This window comes from Carcharhinus amblyrhynchos, chromosome 17 (genome assembly GCF_965287045.1).
Source record: "Carcharhinus amblyrhynchos chromosome 17, sCarAmb.v2.hapA, whole genome shotgun sequence".
NCBI lineage: Eukaryota > Metazoa > Chordata > Chondrichthyes > Carcharhiniformes > Carcharhinidae > Carcharhinus > Carcharhinus amblyrhynchos.
In genome coordinates, this window is record NC_137340.1 from 40,175,321 (window position 1) to 40,189,818 (window position 14,498).

The 14,498-nt window shown below is 42.5% G+C and overlaps 1 protein-coding gene across 1 annotated transcript in view; it reads right to left on the reverse strand.

Moving 5' to 3' along the window:
- Window positions 1-12,139, reverse strand: part of fam204a (family with sequence similarity 204 member A) — a 94,443-nt gene extending 82,304 nt beyond the window's left edge. The window contains exon 1 of the mRNA XM_080205849.1: window positions 12,014-12,139. The gene's annotated coding sequence lies outside the window, so the exon portion shown is untranslated. The remainder of the gene's footprint in view (window positions 1-12,013) is intronic.
- Between the last annotated feature and the right edge of the window lie 2,359 nt (window positions 12,140-14,498).

Below are 14,498 nucleotides of genomic sequence, written 5' to 3' on the forward strand. Positions count from 1 at the left end.
TGTTTTTAAATCTTCAAGGGTGCTTCCACTTTGAGGCATCTTCCAAGCTCTCCTGCCTGCCTCATCAGTCTCTCAGAACTGCCAATCCTTTGAGTGGTCCAACCCCATTAGGGTGGAGAGTACATTGGCAGCCAATTAAGAGGCATCGGGACTGCTGCAAGTACCCTGCTTCTGGCAGGTATAGGCTCGGGACCTCCAATTGGTCTCAACATCAGGAACCTGAGGCCTATGGCAAAATCTGACCCAACAACTCTACATTCTTGGTTTTCAAAAGCAAATATTGAGCATCAGAAGTAACAGTCACTAAAAAAAAAACTGATTGTGAAGTGAAACCACCTGTAGAGCAAATTTACTTCCCAAGTAAAATTGAATCCAACCCTACTCTGGCATATCTAAGCATCACTTCTCAAAAACTTAATCCAACACATATCTGGCACATATCTAAGCATCACTTCCCAAGAATCTAATCAACACTAACGCGGCATATCTAAGCATCTACTGAAAATATCATCATCCTTCTGCCAATGGTGATCATAACTCTCATCACTAGAAATAAAAGATGGGTCTTTAGTTTTATCATCACAAAAGATACTGAACCTCCCCACACTTTAGACACAATTACTGAGTAATCCAATTCAGTGATATTGTTACTTGGAATATAACCTTAGTATACAACCTTGCCTGGGAATGGATGCTGAAACCTCCCGATCAATTTTTCCTGACCCTAAGGCATCAACAGAAGCTAAAAAAGTGAAGAAGCATGTTACAGTTGCACTAATGTTTCTGATCTGGAAGAAGAGCAGCACAAGATTGAGGATTTCATTGGCTGCCAATCTATTCCCTAATCTGGTAGGACAAATCAGTCTGGCATTAGAAGGACGTCATGAAGATCAAACAGTTTTAAATTGACTAGTACAGCAGAGAAGGGGGACATTTTGTCCATTAAGTCTGCATCAACTCTTGCAGAGCAATTCAGGTAAGTTCCAATCCTACATATTTCTCCGTATCCCATCAATTTTTTTTCTCCTTCAGTATTAATCCAATTCCCTTTTGAAGGTCACTATTGAATCCTCTGTCCACTGCCTTATCAGACAAACCCTTTCAAATCATAAACATTTCACGTCAGTGCCCAAATGCAGCAAGACATAGATAATATACAGGCTTGGGCTGATAATTAGCAAGTAACATTTGCACCATGTAAGTGCCAGGCAATGACCAGCTCCAGCAAGAGAGACTCAAACCATCGTCCCATGACATTCAATGGCATTACCATCACTGAATCCCCCACCATCAGCAACCAGAAACTGAACTGGACTAGCTAATATAAATACTGTGGCCACAAAAGCAGGTCAGATTCTAGGAATCCTATAGCAAGTAACTCATCTCTTGACTTTCCAAAGCCTGTCCACCTTTTACAAGGCGTAAGTCAGGAGTGTGATGGAATATTCTCCATTTGCCTGGATACTTGCAATTCCAAGAATACTCAAAAGACTTGATACCATCTAGGCCAAATAGTGGAAATGGGGCCATTCACTCCCTCTAACACTTAAGGGGCGGCATGGTGGCACAGTAGGATCGTAGGAGAAGAGATAATCAGCCGTGGATAACGAAGGAGATAAAGGAGACTATTAAATTAAAAGCTGATGCGTTTAGAGTGGCTAAAAGTAGTGGGCGAGAAGAGGATTGGGAGAGGTTTAAATATCAACAAAAAATGACAAAGAAGTTGATAAAGAAAGGAAGGATAGACTATGAATCTAGGCTAGCGCTAAATATAAAAAAGGATAGTAAGAGTTTTTATAAATATATAAAAATGAGGAGGCTGGCTAGGGTGAATGTTGGACCCTTAGAGGATGAGAGGGGGGATTTAGTGGTGGAGGATGAGGAAATGGCTGAGGCCTTGAATAAGTTTTTTGCTTCGGTCTTCACGGAGGAGGACGCGAATAGTTTGCCAGGTGTTAACGATGGAAAAATGGTAGGAGTGGAGGGCCTGAATGAGATCATTGTTACTAGAGAGGTAGTGCTCGACAGACTAGTGGGACTGATGGTGGACAAGTCCCCAGGACCGGATGGAATGCATCCCAGGGTTCTGAAGGAAACGGCAGAGGTGATAGTGGATGCCTTAGTGATTATTTTCCAAACTTTGCTGGATTCCGGGGAAGTGCCGGAAGATTGGAAAACGGCTAATGTTACGCCGCTGTTTAAAAAGGGTAGCAGGCAAAAGGCATGGAATTATAGGCTGGTTAGTTTAACGTCTGTTGTAGGAAAAATGCTTGAATCCGTCATCAAAGAGGAAATAGCGAGGCATCTTGAGAAGAATTGTTTGATAGAGCAGACACAGCACGGATTCGTTAAAGGGAAGTCGTGTCTGACGAATTTATTGGAATTCCAAGAGGACGTGTCTAGTGCGGTGGATGGAGGGGAACCGGTGGATGTGGTGTTTCTCCATTTTCAGAAGGCGTTTGATAAGGTGCCGCACAAAAGGTTGTTACAGAAGGTTAGGGGGCATGGAGTTGGGGGTAAGGTGTTAGCATGGATAGGGGATTGGCTGTCAAATAGGAGGCAGAGAGTGGGTGTCAATGGGTGCTATTCGGATTGGCGGTTGCTGACTAGTGGAGTGCCCCAGGGATCGGTGCTGGGGCCTCAGCTATTTACCATTTATATAGGTGATCTGGAGGAGGGAGCTGAGTGTAAGGTGTCGAAATTTGCTGATGACACAAAGATAAGTGGAAAAGCAAATTGTGCGGAGGGTGTAGAAAGTCTGCAGAGGGATCTAGATAGGCTGAGCGAGTGGGCGAGGACCTGGCAGATGGAATACAATGTTGGCAAGTGTGAGGTTATCCACTTTGGCAGGAATAATAGTAGGAAGGACTACTACTTACAGAGCGAAAAGCTGCAGCATGCTACGGTGCAGAGGGACCTGGGGGTCCTTGTGCATGAGTCGCAAAAACCCAGCTTACAGGTGCAGCAGGTGGTCAGGAAGGCAAATGGGATGCTGGCCTTCATAGCAAGGGGGATTGAATATAAAAGTAGGGAGGTCTTGCTGCAACTGTACAGGGCACTGGTGAGGCCACAGCTGGACTACTATGTGCAGTTTTGGTCGCCGCACTTGCGCGAGGATATTTTGGCCTTGGAGGGAATGCAGAGGAGGTTCACTATGCTGATACCGGAGTTGAGGGAGTTGAGCTATGAAGAGAGGCTGAATAGACTGGGCTTGTACTCGTTAGAGTTTAGAAGGATGAGGGGGGATCTTATTGAGACGTATAAGACGATGAAAGGGATGGATAGGGTAGAGGTGGAGAGGTTCTTCCCGCTCAGGAAGGACAGCAGGACCAGAGGGCACAGCCTCAAGATAAGGGGGGGGGGGTGCAGTTTAGAACAGAGTTGAGGAGGAACTTCTTCACTCAAAGGGTGGTGAATCTCTGGAATTCTCTGCCCGTTGAAGTGGTGGAGGCTACCTCGCTAAATATATTTAAGACGCGGGTAGATAGGTTTTTGGTAGGCAAGGGGATTAAGGGTTATGGGGAGAAAGCGGGAAAGTGGAACTGAGCCACTTCAGATCAGCCACGATCTTACTGAATGGCGAGGCAGGCTCGAAGGGCTAGATGGCCTACTCCTGCTCCTATTTCTTATGTTCTTATGCACAGTCATTAGCACTGCTTCCTCACAGCACCAGGGACCTGGGTTTGATTCCCAGTTTGGGTCACTGTCTGTGCAGAGTCTGCATGTTCTCCCTGTGTCTGCGTGAGTTTCTTCCGGGTGCTCCGGTTTCCACCCACAGTCCAAAGATGTGCAGGTTAGGTGTACTGGTGATGCTAATTGACCCTAGTGTCAGGTGATTAGTAGGGTAAATAAGTAAGGTTATGGGGATTGTGGTCAGTGCAGACTCCATGGGTCAAATGGCCTCCTTCTGCACTGTAGGGATTCTATGATTCTCTGATGAATAATGGCAGCAGTTTGTACCATCTACACTGAAAGCACCTTAGGCAGCTCTTTTAAACCACTGACAACTACCATCTCAAAAGCTAATGGCAGCAGCTACACTGGGACACCACCGCCTATAAGTTCCCATCTAAGCCATGCACCATCCTGACTTGGCACTACATCGCCATTCCTTTACAGCTGCTGCACCAAAATCCTGGAACTCCCTTCCTAAAAGCTGTGGATGTACCTATACCAGACAGCAGCTGTTCACAGGCAGCTCAACACCATCTTTTCAAAGGAAATAGGAATAGACAATAAATATTGTCCTAGCCAGCAACACCCACATTCTGTAAATAGATGAAAAAAAAATTTGCTGCACTAAGTGCTGCAAAAAAATGTATTCTCTCGTTCCTTTGTCACCTAGATCACCCAAAACCTGGCCCATCCGGTGACTGATCTTTCAACCAATGAAACCATTTTCTCTTCACGTTAAATACCTGTATCAAATTCCTTCTTTGCCTTTTCATCCATATTCTTTTCTGCTGCTCTCAGTCTATCTTGATTTTCCTTTGCCTCTGTTCCTCTGAGATTCTGACCTGTCTCCCTCTCCTATCCCTTCTAGAAGTTGACAGTCATCCAGGTCTTGCATACAAGTTTTCACATTGCAATTTCTCCAGAATTTGAACATGTAACCCCACCTAGTGGGACATTGTGTTCAGTGATTAGAAAATAAGCTTTCAATGAAATTCTTCTAAGCCAAAGCCATAAAAATATATCAAATAAATATTTACCCATAGAATTTACTTCATTCACAAGTGTCTTCCACAATAGTCATCTCCAGGAGTGAGGGAGCACATTTTCCAAGGCAGAGATTTAAACATATCTGAAACTCTAAAAGCCAATCAGTGGTGCCACATGACAGTGGACGTGCCATAACTGCAGCATATGAGTGTTTACAATCAGGGAATTCTTCATACCATGCCAAGAAAATAAGAAGCAGGAGGAGGGGCAGGCCATTCAGCCCTTCAAGCCTGCTCTTTTATTCAGTATGATTGTGACCAGGCTGTCATACTCCCATTCAGAAGCAATAACTCTTACTTGGGAAACATTTCTCTAATGAAAACTATTCTTTTTGTACTGGTTGAATCATTAGTGTGTAATTTGTGAAACAAAAGTGGTCAAACCTAAACACTGTAAGTTGTAAAGGCTGATCACTACTCTGCAATTACACTTCATCTCCTCTGGCGTTCAGAGAGCAATTTCAGAGAAATGTAGCTGTTTGCAGCTTTTTTCTGAGGGAGTTGATAATCTTTATAAATTGTGAAAAATCCAGCTGTGACGAACCTAATGTTTCCCTTCCCATTCTTCGATGAAAAGGTAAGAAAACAAAAACAGTCAACATGAAGTTGGCGTAAAGCTGTTTGAAGCATATCAATGGAAGAAAGAATGCTTCTTCACAAAGATCCTTTCAACAATTACTGCCAAATTTCATTCTGCAAGATAAAATGAAATTTGTCATTAACTGTTGAAAATACCCATGAGTCAACCTCTTCAGAGTTACACATTCTGAGACCTCAAGATATCTGTAAATATACATACACTGTACTCACCTTCACATTGACAAAGGCTGCATGTACAGTATGTGAAGCAGAAAATGACAAGGAAATCCAGATTTTTTTAAAAATCTAGATCTTTGAGTTTTTAAAAGGAAGCCCTCATAGCCACCTGCCGCAATAAAGTAGATTAAAAGTCAACGTATACCAAATGCAATACACACCCACATAATCTTCATAGTTTCAACTGGATGAATGTAGGAACTAGTGTGACACACTCATACACCTTCTGCAAAATGCAAATATTTTTTGAACAGACACACAGCACTGTGAAGTCACTGCACCAATCTTCCTACAGACCTATTGCCCTGATTGTTGAGCTAATTCTCATGACTGAAAGATCATAGATGGATAGATGACCACAACTTTCACTACTACATATTTCCACCACAGCGAAACCTTACTTCTCCCAATACAGAAGTAATTAAGCATCTGTAACATAAATACCTGAAAGAATATGTGCTGTTGGGATTCTAGTTGAAACTGAGTATCAAAGAGTCTTGACTCTACTTCTCGAGGCCAGTAAAAAAGATCAACCACGCAAAGCACATAAAGTAGGCTTTCTTCCTTTCTACATTTAAAACATTTCTGAAGTCCTTCTGTTATTCTTTTGGTGATATTTGAAATTAATGACCCTTGATAACTTACTGAGCAATGAGAATAGGGTCACTTGAACAACAGGCCATTCAGCCTCTCAGGCCTGTTCTGACATTGAGGTCATGGCTGATCTATATCTGTAAATAGTCCCATTTCTCTACCTTCCCCACAAAAGCCTCTGTCTGGGATCACCTGAGTGATTCTTCCTGTGCCCTTCTGAAGTTTACATATTTACTACAACTGGATACAGTGTTCCAATTGCAACCTAGCCAATACTTAGTAGAGATTTAGCTTTAATTTAATGCTTTTTTAAATCCATATATATAAAATTTGGGATCTCAGATTTTGGTTTAAATAACTTTATCAACTACCTGAGTCATATCTTTTGTGGTTGTACCATTTGACATATGCACACATATGTCCTCATCTTACTCAGCCTTCCAAAATGTTTGATCTCACATTTCTCTGCATTAAATGTAATTTTTTTATCCATCTTTCCATTCGACTAACTCTTCTCGTTCTTCTAACGTTAACAGTACTTTGCAAATACAATGACCCATACTTCTGTATCATTGGCAAATTGTGATACTTAGTTCCCTGTAGCCAATTAAAGTTTTTAAAAAATATATATTAAGAACAACGATTCCAACACTAAGCTCTTGATCCACTACTATTTACATCTCTGCAATCCAAAAACATTCATTAAATGCTAATTCTTGTCCTTTAAGTGATTTATCATCCATGCTGACATTCTCTCTTTAATAGTATCTGCCTTTGTTTTAAAAGCATGCCTCTTCTAAGAGGCATCTTATCAAAGGCCATATTACACAACAATCATTATTACCCCAGAGTTTTATTCAACTTGTCAGACATGCCTTGTCATTTACAAATTCATGCTGTCCTTAATTAATGTTCTTTCTAGGGCAATCCTGATTTTATGTTAGCAGCTTACCCACCAAAGCTGTTAACAGACTGATTTATAGTCATTTATTTCCCCTTACTGAACGGAGGTATACATTGTTAACTTTCCAATATTTTGGCACAACTTCCAGATTGAATAATGTTTGAAATGCCACAGTCACAGCCTTTGCTATTTCTGATTTGACTTCCTTCAGCAATATGTGGATACATGCCATTAGGGCTCTAAGCAGTTTTCACTATGTAACATCTATTTTTTTCAGTACTGCTGCCTCATAGTTAATCTATTGAATTGTTCCCTCACTTCTTACATCTTTATTATTACAGTATGCTATCATACCTTGAAAGCTGACTCAGTTAATTATTGCCTCGGAATTTCTGGTCCCACCTACAGCTGGAATCAACGCAAATGGGATAGAAATTTGATGGACCAGCCAAAAGTCTGTTGATTTCAGGTGGGAATTTCAAATCTCAGCAAATGTCTGTCATTCCTTCATCCCAATGACAATTTGGATTCCTTTTTCATCTCTGTTTCATCTACTCTATCTTTAATTATTCTTTTACCTTTTGTTCATAAATTTCTTCACTATTCCCCTTACCTGTCAGGCTTTTCATTTTGCTTCCTTTTTTTCTATTTTGCGTGATATTCTTCTGTTAATACCACTAAACTTGAATATATCCATAAAGCATATATCCAATTGAGTACATTTTTTCTCTTTGCCTTAATGCTAACCAAATAGATTCACACATTTCTAACAGCTATGTTCTCATGCTGTAATGGAAAAATGTTGCATAGATCCTGTGTGCCTGTCCAACAGTTCTGTCCCTTTCCTCCCATGGCCCTGATTTTTTTTTTGTTTACTTTATTCCAATCCAATTCAAATCAAATCCAATTCAGAGTCCCAACAAGTTGGGACGTTCCCGATCCAAGCTGACAAGACAGGGCTCTCACCGCCTGTCTTGAGCTTGATTTACATGATCCAAGCTGATTGGAGTAGATGTAGCTCCTCCTCCAAGGCTTGATCTAATTTGCATCTTAGCCAAAAGGCCGTGATGCCTCTTTAAAAAATTGCTTCAAATGAAGCTGAATTGTAACCTAATGACTTCAACCAAGTGCAACATGTCGATACTAGATCTTAGCCAAAGGCCGAGTGATCATGGTTTCACCCATGGCCCTGATGTATCGCATTGTTGTACAATACCCAAAACTATGCGGTCAAGGTAGCTTCCTAAAAGTGGTGTGATAATATATGTCACTGTGTCTCCTTTGTAAAATTGTTTCAAAACATGTTTCAAAGTTGGTACCGAAATCATTAATTCTTTTATACCTGCTTGTTTTCCTGCTGTAATTTCCTGTAATTTGTTTGTTTACAGTTTTGCCTTCCAATGTTTACAAATTTACAGAAATTGTAAATGATATGCAAATAAATACCCATATAATTCTACAATTAGTTTTGATAGTGTGAAGCTCCTAAATGTTAAGAAAACCACACCGTTCCATAAAAAAGAATTATTAATGTCTGGGAGACATTAGGAAAGTAATCTTATCTCGGGATTCAGTTGATGATGATTGTTTGAGCTTTTATTTCTGCAGTCAAAGATGAATCTCTCAATGGTTTCTTCCCAGTAAAAACTCACTTATTAACCTTAAGTATCAGTTACAAAGTCAACATTATTGTAGAAACTACACATCATTTTCAAATACAATGGCAGCCACCAGTGCACCAACTGCTATTATTTATTTTCACATCTTCTAATCTATTCTATTAACCTCTACATTAAATTCTGATTTGGTAGCTCTGACATCCATCATCATAAAATCCTTCAAAAGGCTAGTCACGGCAGGAATCAATTCCAGCCTCCCGGACCACCTGGATCCACTACTGTTTGCCTACTGCCGCAACAGGTCCTCAGCAGTTGCCATCTCCCCGGCCCTGTACTCTGGAACACCTTGATAACAAGGAACCTATGTCAGACTCCTACTTATTGACTACAGCTCAGCCTTCAACACTCATTATTCTCACAAAACTCATCTCCAAACTCCGTGGCCTGGGCCTCGGCACCACCCTCTGCAACTAGATCCTGAACTTCCTAACTTACAGACCACAATCAGTGAGGACAGACAACACCTCCTCCATGATCATCCTCAACACTAATCCCCACAAGGCTGTGTTCCCAGCCCCCACTATACTCCCTATACACATATGATTGTGTGGCCAAATACACCTCCAATTTGATTTTCCGGTTTGCTGACAACACCACCATAGTGGATCAGATCTCAAACACTGATGAGAAAGAGTACAGGAAGAAGATAGAGAATCTGGTGAACTGGTGCAGCAACAATAATCTCTCCCTTAATGTCAACAAAATGAAGGAGATTGTCGTCAGGAAGCATAAAGGAGAACATGCCCCTGTCTACATCAATGGAAACAAAGCAGAAAGGGTCGAGAGCTTTAGGTGTCCAGATCACTAACTATCTGTTCTGGTCTCCAGAACAGATAGTTAGTGATCTGGTGGGCTTTCTTAACTATAGCATCAGCTATAGTTAAGAAAGCCCACCAACACCTTTACTTTCTCAGAACACTAAGGAAATTTGGAATGTCCATACGACTCTCACCAACTTTTACAGATGCACCATAGAAAGCATTCTTTCTGGTTGTATCACAGCTTGGTATGATTCCTGCTCTGTCCAAGACCGCAATGAACTACAAACGGTCGTGATTGTAGCCCAATCCAATATGCAAACCAGCTTCCCATCCACTGACTCTGACTGCTCTTCCTGCTATCTTGGCAAAGCAGCCAGCATAATTAAGGTCCTTGTGCATGAGTCGCAAAAACCCAGCTTGCAGGTGCAGCAGGTGGTCAGGAAGGCGAATGGGATGCTGGCCTTCATAGCGAGGGGGATTGAATATAAAAGTAGGGAGGTCTTGCTGCAGCTGTATAGGGCATTGGTGAGGCCGCAGCTGGAGTACTGTGTGCAGTTTTGGGCGCCGCACCTGCGCAAGGATATTTTGGCCCTGGAGGGAGTGCAGAGGAGGTTTACTAGGCTGATACCGGAGTTGAGGGGATTGAGCTATGAGGAGAGGCTGAATAAACTAGGCTTGTACTCGTTAGAGTTTAGAAGAATGAGGGGAGATCTCATTGAGACGTATAAGATGATGAATGGGATGGATAGGATAGAGGTGGAGAGACTCTTCCCGCTCAAAAAAGACAGTAGGACTAGGGGGCACAGCCTCAAGATAAAGGGGAGGCGGTTTAGAACGGAGTTGAGGAGGAACTTCTTCACTCAAAGGGTGGTGAATCTCTGGAATTCTCTGCCCGTTGAAGTGGCAGAGGCTGCCTCGCTAAATATTTTTAAGAAGCGGGTTGATGGGTTCTTGATAAGAGAGGGGATTAAGGGTTATGGGGAGAGGGCGGGAAAGTGGAACTGAGCCACGACAGATCAGCCATGATCTTATTGAATGGCGGGGCAGGCTCGAAGGGCTAGATGGCCTACTCCTGCTCCTATTTCTTATGTTCTTATGTTCTTATGCATCCTGGATATTCTCTCTTCCACCTTCTTCCATACAAAAGTCTGAGATAATGTACCAACTGACTCAAGAACAGCTTCTTCCCTGCTGCTGTCAGACTTTTGAATGGACCTATCTTGTATCAAGTTGGTCTTTCTCTACACCCTAGCTATGACTGTATGACTACATTCTGCACTCTCTCGTTTCCTTCTCTATAAATGGTATGTCTGTATAGCGCACAAGAAACAATACTGTTCACTGTCTATTAATACATGTGACAATAACAAATCAAATAATGTGCAACCTGTTTACTTGTATGTTAAATACATTTATTTAACTGACATTGGTTTGGTGCATCATTGTTCATTTTCATTTTGTTCAGTTATTTTCTTGTTTGGACATTTGCACTATGCATACATTCACAGTAATTTGGAAGTAAAATATTGCACAGTATAAAAATATTGCACTCTGCAAATAGAAAGTGCCTGCTCTCTGATAGCAATCATTAGATTTAGACATGGTTAATGTAGGTGGAGACAGAGTTAATATAGCTGGGATAAAGTGGGGTCATCAAATTCTTGTAGTGCCTGACGTGAAGAAAATGTTACATATAGGAATATATGGCACTTGATACAAATCTTTGAATAATGGATAAGTGAGGAAGAAAAATGTACACGTTTTCATGGCAGAATGAAGGGATGGGAGAGGGCATAATGAGACAGCAGCCACAGAGGAAAGTAAGGAGACAGCACACCAGTGGCCAATGAGGAAATAATGGGGAGTAGTACTCAATGAAGGGGATGAGCAGGAGGCACATTCCTGGAAGAATGAAAGGATATGATGTGGAGATGCCGACATTGGACTGGGGTAAACACAGTAAGAAGTCTCACAACAACAGGTTAAAGTTCAACAGGTTTATTCGGTAGCAAAAGCCACTAGCTTTTGGAATGCTACTCCTTCATCAGGTAAGTCAATATTTGGTGAAAGGACGTAGTAGACAATGGATGAATGTAAGGGCTGCAGTAGTAGACCAAGGACAAGACAAGTAACAAGTCAGTGATGAATGAAGAAACAGGAGATAGTGGTCCATGAAGGATACTTACTCAAGACATCTTCTGAGGAGGAGAAAAGTGACAAGTTGGACTAGAATGCCCAATTCAAAGCTGATGAGTCAGAGCACGAGAGAACAATCAATGGAAGAATGAAAAAAAGTTAGAGTATGAAATAATGCTCAATGGGGAAAAAAAGAACAAGAGGAATGACAACCCAGGGCATGAGCCAGTGTGACAGAGAATATGAGTGACCAATACAGGACAGGCACTCAGAGGAACTTGTTCTGCACTCTGTTTTGCTTATTTTCCTTATCGAGCTCCTGTGCTTGCACCAGACGAGTTAGCAGTCCACCGCTGTACCGGCCATACTGAATTGAGAGCAAAAGATGTGTTTGTTTTTTACCTCGCCAGCCGAGACCGCCCCCGCGCTGCCTCCCCGGGGCTCTACCGCCAAGATGGCGTTCGGCCACCACCGATCCGTCAACGAACGTCCCCACCCACCCCGGAACCAAGCGGCGGAGCCAGAGCTTCCGGCGGATCGGAAAGCGGGACACGCACTTCCGCTGGAGCGGAGGGCGGGATTCTGTGTCGGAGCGGAAAGAGAACGGGATGGAGAGGAGAAAGGGGCGACAGAAGAAGGAGGGGGGCAGGGGTAGGACGTGAGATTCTAGAAAGGGCTGTGTGCGTGGTAGTAGGCAGAGCCAGAAAGGGCAGGCTGGATGGAGAGAGATTGTGAAGGGGGTGGAGAGCGGCCTCATTGATAGAGAATGACTGCTGTACTGGGAGTTTCTGTGTGACTCCCTGACGGAGTGACTCCATTGAGTTCAAGGGTGATAGTACAGACACGTTAACATTAGACACACAAATGACTGCCAAATCTTCGTTGCAGAACCCACTTGAGACCTTTTATTGAATCCATACTGTGGCAAGGAGGCCATTTGGCCCATTGAGTCTGCACTGACAACAATCCCAATCAGGCCCTATCCCCATAACCACACATATTTACCCCACTAATCCCTCTAACCTAAGCATCCCAGGACACGAAGGGGCAACGTATCCAACCTGCACGTCTTTGGAGTGTGGGAGGCCACCCACACAGGGGAGAATTTGCAAACTACACACAGTCACCCAAGCCGGGAATCAAACCCAGGTCCCTGGAGCTGTGAGGCAGCAGTGCTAACCACTGTGCTGCTCCTTAATAGAGGTTCTACTACCTGGTATTTACTGAGCATTCTGTTATACTGCCCTCTTTGTTGTGGAGGTGTAATTAAAGTTGTTTAATAATGGCTGCCTGAAGTTGAGCAAGTGTTACTATTAATACAATACAAAGGAAACAAAAGGAATGGAATGGTATATTTTGTACATTTCATTTGAGAAGTTATGCATGAAGAACATTGTGATCCACCTTTCAGAATTTCTAAAGTTCATTTTGAGAAGGTTTCACCATCTTGAAAGGTTGCTCCAAGTATGTGTTAAACTCAGGTAAACAGTGGATGGATATCCTGCATAATCACTACGTGTTTCATGGAGGCTGCCCACCTTTGGTTGTTAGCGCCTTTGTCCAGTGGTGGAATCTTCTAATCCTGCCATTGTCAATAGGGTTTCCCACAAAATGCAGCCCTTTGTGAAACCAGGAAGATCCGGCCAGTAAGTCAACACAGTGTAATTGATTAAAAATGAAACCATACTTGGGGACAATGGAGACGTTCAGCCCTAACAAAGAACCAACGTAATTCTGAATGAAGGTTACACATCTGGTTGGAAGCGAATAAAATAAGAACTGAGGACATGGTAAATGTTTTCCTCAGCACAATAAAAGCAAAATATCGCAGATGCTGGAAACCTGAAATAAAAACAGAAAATACTGGAAAATCTCAGCAGGTCTGGCAGCGTCTGTGGAGAGGAGAAACAGATTAAACATTTTGGCTGGAATTTTACCATCCTGCCTGCCACGGGAGTCAGAGTAGGCAAAGGTGGTCCACGGAAAGGTCCGTTGACCTCGAGCAGGATTTTCCGATTTTGGGGGAGGGAGGCTGGAAAACCTGCTCTTTGAGTCTGTATCACTTTTACAGAGCTCTCACCATGCTGGGGCTAGTTACTTTGAGGTGGTGATGAATCAGTATTGTCTATGAGACTCCAGCAATACTGACTATTCTGAAATTAATAGATTCTGGAATCAATATTGTCTGACTAATATTGAGGTTGCACTGAGTTGTATTATGTGAAAGGAGACAGTTGGCAAGTGAGGCTGTTGCAGATGACATTCTTAAAGAAATTCACCACTGTGCTTATGACACAAACATAGAATTTAACCTTAGAGACATGTTCATTGCAGACCTAAAGCGCAATAAAATGCAGGGCAAGCTTTTGAGCAAAGGTTGATGTGGAAGGAAGCCTGCTATGAGGCAACAGCCATTTAAATAGCAGAAAGGGGATTCAGCAAATTGCAAGTGAGTGCTTTTCCTGAGCCACACAGGAGGTCCATCAGATTTCATCTAGATGCAGGCCATGGCAGTCAAGTTCAGAGCAAGAATCGGAAAGTTAGTGGCAATGTTGTCACAATAGCCATAAACCATTTAACCGCCCCTATTTCCTGTCAAAGCAACAGTGGAAAAGTCAGTCATGCAGAGGTAGAGGAAACAGTAATGCTCCAGGTGAAACCCATGCTCTAGGTCAAGGTCATAAATGTAATTCGAGAAAGTCTGGAACTGTTTGTATGTGCATGTGGTAGGAATGGAATAGAATTTGATGTTATTGAGCAGAACAATGAAGAGTTGCACTTGGAGCAAGAAAAACAACACATGGAAGATGTGGCATGGTGGCACAGTGACTAGCACTGCTCCTTCTGACCTCGGGTCACTCTGTGGAGTTTGCACATTCTCCCCGTA